The sequence below is a fragment of the Bidens hawaiensis genome, unplaced genomic scaffold, assembly GCF_021521415.1.
Source record: "Bidens hawaiensis isolate Kalapana, Puna unplaced genomic scaffold, B.hawaiensis_p1.1 tig00015444_1, whole genome shotgun sequence".
Classification (NCBI taxonomy): Eukaryota; Viridiplantae; Streptophyta; class Magnoliopsida; order Asterales; family Asteraceae; genus Bidens; species Bidens hawaiensis.
Genome location: NW_027492376.1, coordinates 515,085 through 520,122, shown reverse-complemented (window position 1 = coordinate 520,122; position 5,038 = coordinate 515,085). Strand labels below are relative to the sequence as shown.

At 34.2% G+C, this 5,038-nt stretch overlaps 1 pseudogene across 1 annotated transcript; it reads right to left on the bottom strand.

Moving 5' to 3' along the window:
* Positions 1-697: 697 nt before the first annotated feature.
* On the bottom strand, positions 698-4,007 carry LOC143549145 (cytochrome b-c1 complex subunit Rieske-4, mitochondrial-like; annotated as a pseudogene). The gene is made up of 2 exons (XR_013138091.1): positions 3,764-4,007; positions 698-1,536 (listed from the first exon to the last, which is right to left on the bottom strand). The product of XR_013138091.1 is annotated as a cytochrome b-c1 complex subunit Rieske-4, mitochondrial-like (transcript).
* Positions 4,008-5,038: the final 1,031 nt, after the last annotated feature.

Sequence of the window (5,038 nt, the reverse complement as noted above, 5' to 3'; positions counted from 1 at the left end):
TTAAGTATTAAACCATAACAAGCTCTTAAAACTTATTCCTATTTTTTTATCTAGTTGAACGAATGAATTGGCATCATATTTGTTGTGACATCATATACAAATTAACATCATATAATCCGTTCATTGGGACATAACAAATGATCTTGACCCTCACACGAGTAACCAAAAAGAACACACATCTTAAGTAATGGCCTCAAACCTTTCACACATCATCATCATCATCATCATCATCATCATCATCGTACTCAGTATATCCCATCAATAGCAAAACTATGGTAGTGTCTGAGGGTAAGATGTAGACAATCTTACCTCTACCCTGTAGGAATAGATAACCTCAAACCTTTCACACGAGTAACCAAAAAGAACACGAGTAGCGTGCAAAACAATAAGCGAGCTATAGCAGGCAAAACAAACGAGCACTGTCAACTTAAAAAAGAAAAAAAACAGGATTTTGCAGTGTTATTTATCAGCTTATGAAATCTCAAAAGAACATGACCAAAGGAGTACATATACAATTCACCAGCCAGTCCATCAAGAACAGGTTCTCAAGTCTCAACCACCCCAAATAAGCCAAAGTCAAACTCTTAACAACAATAAGCACCCCATAGTTGAACCCCTTTTTCCTTAAAACCTATACTGTGTGTTTTGTGTGAAAAAGAGAGGGTATAAAACTCAATGAAAGAAATGATCCCTAGAGTTAAAGCAAACAAATCACAACATATATAAAACAAACATTCCAACAAATAAAACACCTGATGCTGCCTTATTCATAACTTTGATGCAGCCCATACAAAAAAATATCTGATACATAGAATGACAAGAAAACTATAACAAAATTAAAACATTAGTCTCTGCTTTCTTTCAGCACTTTTTGTAGTAAACCTTGCTTATAACATTCTCAACCTATCAGCAACTTATTGTCACCCAAGAAGCTATAAGTAGGCACCTCCAGATTATAAGGAGCCGGACCCTTTCGGATTCTTCCAGATATATCATAGTGGGATCCATGGCACGGGCAAAACCAACCACCAAAGTCACCTGCATTCGGCAACGGGATGCAACCCAGATGGGTGCACACACCAACAACTATGAGCCACTCTGGGTCTTTAACCCTAACCGCATCCTCCTGTGGGTCCCTCAGAGAGTTCACATCAACACTGTTGGCTAGGTCGATGTCAGCTTCGGTCCTGCGCCTGATGAAAACAGGTTTCCCACGCCACTTGACGGTTACTGTGGTCCCTGGCTCGATGCTTGAGAGGTCAACTTCAAGTGAAGCAAGGGCAAGAACGTCTTTACTTGCAGACATGCTTAGAACAAACTTGAGTACCAAGAGACGGATTAGTGATGCGTAAACGAATCGACCACCGGTCAACACGAAGTATGCAAAAGCACGCTTGCTGGGGTCGCCAGGTGGATATCGTTCGTGATTGTACTCGTCGTAAGTGATTTTGGATGTTGGGTTCTGAATGGCGGCTACAGTAGGAGGGACATCAAAACCTAGGTCGTTTGTTGGAGTGATTGAACCAGTAGAAAGACCTGAAAGAAAGAGTCGATGTCTATATTGAACCATAATATGGAATAGAAGTCAAAGTTCAGAACAGAAAACTAATAATCAACCTAACATGGGACATTAAAACTTTTTATTAGTAAAAGTTGATCTGTGTTGAGGGACAAAGATGATACATGTTTACATTATCAACGTAACATTTACACATACTCATCGTTCATGCAGTTGTCTAGATAATAATATTGCACTTCATGAGAACCCGTATTCAGTTAAAGAGTGACAGCAAAAGGTATAAACCATTAAAATGGTGTGATTTCAGGTTATCATAAAACAAGTCAAAATGGGTGGGTCCATTACTAAAAAGTTACAGATAACATAGAAGTTTAGCAGATAAAAAGAATTGTCTAAAAATTTGTACCGACCAGAATGCAAATAAGTTCTAATGGTGTTTGCTTTGTGAAAAAGACACAAGCAGCCACATTCACCCATGTCATGAGGCACCAAGATTAAAGACTAAGCATGCATCGACATTTACACAAAAAATGAGCTAATCAACCAAACAATCCATGACAAACTAACAAACGACATACTGGCCTATCATGCCTGCAAAAGCTTACACACTCTAGAGCACCTAATTTGACCAAAAATCCAGTTCCAAAGTCGTTTCAACTTCAAACAAATACAGATGTGTGCACACAGTTTGAAAGCAGAATGTTAATGATGCTCTCGAAAAGATTGGAAATAAACTTATTTTAAGACATTCTAATTATTCGTTTGAGCAAATGAAGTGCAAATGACACACAAAGAGCAGTATTTGACGCATATCAATTTATTTTGTTTCTGCAATAAAAAGATAAAGCAAGAATGCACTAACTCATACAACAGTCGAAAAAACAAAAAGGCAGTGAATTTCCTCATCACGGAGCATAAACTTTATTGCACAAATTAGCTGCTCTCAATCCTAATTAATAGCAATGGGACATATATTTGAAAGAGCTTTGTAATTAATAGCAAAACCCAACCGGCCTAAAAACCTAGAAGGAACAATATAAGTTTCTCACTTCTCAGTATTTAAGGTGTAGGATAAAAGAGTATGTCCTCTAGGCATGAGCTACTTGTATAGTACAATCAACTGATGCGCAACATTTCATTACTAGTATATACAATACTGTTTTAGTAAAAACTGATGTGAATTTTCTTTTTTGTGTTTATACAGCTACAAGTGTTGTTGCAAAACAAGTGTGGGTCGCTACGTGATATATATGCCTTTAGCTCTCGCCTCAACTATCACTCAAAAGCAGGGTATGGATCGGGTTTTTTTGCACAATGTCTCTGCTATCTTTCATGTGCAACACTTATTATGCTAATATATAGCCATTAGCAAAACACCAAGAGAAATATTAACATCTACCAATCCTGGTAGCATATGATGATAACTACATAACAACACGAAACACGGGTGCCTTCAATTGAATTAATGTACCCATATCCCGACCCAACGAAATTCATATCACAGACAGACCTTGCAGAATCTAATGGCCCTTACGACTTCAAAGAACGAGGGAAACAAACACATATTATCAAATCATACATTTACAAGCAACCCAATGTCTAAAATGAATTACAACAATAACAAAATAACATTTAAGAAAGAAAGTTTTGATCTTTAACCGCAGTAAATAAATAAAAGCCAACAAACCCTAAATCGTAATCCGTAAAGAGTTAAATGAAACATAAATCAAAACCCAATAATAATAATAATAATAATAATAATAATAATAATAATAATAATAATAATAATAATAATAATAATAATAATAATAATAATAATAATAATAATAATAATAATAATAATAATAATAATAATAATAATAATAATAATAATAATAATAATAATAATAATAATAATAATAATAATAATAATAATAATAATAATAATAATAATAATAATAATAATAATATAATAATAATAATAATAATAATAATAATTATAATAATAATAATAATAATAATAATAATAATAATAATAATAATAATAATAATAATAATAATAATAATAATAATAATAATAATAATAATAATAATAATAATAATAATAATAATAATAATAATAATAATAATAATAATAATAATAATAATATAATAATAATAATAATAATAATAATAATAATAATAATAATAATAATATAATAATAATAATAATAATAATAATAATAATAATAATAATAATAATAATAAACGGAGTGAGTGACTGACCTCTGATATGATTAAGGAAGATGGAATTGAGGTATGAAGGGTAAGGAATGGAAATGGATCTGGGGGGCGTCGGAGGTGGAATGATCAACGGCGGTTGCGTTGTTGATCGGATTGCGATGGACGACGGCGGAGGAAGACGACCACCATGAAGAACAGCATCTCCTCCCGGCGACTCGTAACATTTTCTTGATTTCCGATTTAGGTTAGGGTTTCTTCTGCAAAAGGGGAAGGAAGATAGATGCAAAAATGGTGGATTGTCTACTTTTTTTTACAAATAAATGGGAGAACGGTATATATGGATTTTGCTTCTTATTTTATTTTATTTAGTTTTATCAAGGTAATTTTATATCCGCAGTTCAAAAAGAAACTAGGATTTAGGATGCTTCGTGACAGGACCATTAAACGGAACAAAAAAGCATACCTAAAAACGTTAAATCACAACGTGCTGGGCGAATAAGCTTGTATCGAGTTACAACATTGAAACTAAATAAAAGAAATTAATAAACCTGTCAATGCCAAAATACAACAAATTATCATATATAAAGTAATATTATAAAGATAAGGATATTAATTCTGTTAAAAAATGAAAACTTATATGTTTTGTTGTTCTTGAAGACATGCCCAAGTATGCTAATAAGCTTGCAACCCAGTTTTCGTTTGATGACATTGACTATTTGATCTCTCCAGGGCCAGTCAAGAAAGAACCTTTCAAGTCTACTTCGGCTCCTAGCCTTCATAACGTAACTACCAGAGCTAAGGCTCAGTCTGTGAAAAAGAGGAAGTTACCCGATCCCCAAGCAGAGGTTCATGAAGTCGAGAAGCAGCTTCACGAGGCGGTTACTCAAGCGGTTACCCAGGTAAGGATCCTTTATTCATCTTGTTAATCTTGTTAGACAATTGTTGTTGATCCTAGGCCTGTGGGTTGTAGGGTGTCCAAGGTTTCTGTTCTTACTACGGATCAATTATCAAAGATCTTGAGGAAACTTTGTCAGGGATGAGGATTCTTGCTGCTGCTGCTGCTGTTGCTAAGCTGATTGCGAAGGTTGCTAAGGAGAATAAACAAGCAGACTCCCAACTTCTTGCTATGGAAATGAAGATGAAGGATGGGATAAAAGAGGCTAATGATTGTTTTGGACAAAAATCAGCTAAGGATCAAGTATCCAAATCTGTTATGTGAGGTAAGGTGCTAATTCGATAATAACAAATGTATAAGCGTGATATCGGTGAACACAATGGTTTGATCACGAGGGAAAAAGCCCTTAATCACGATAGTCT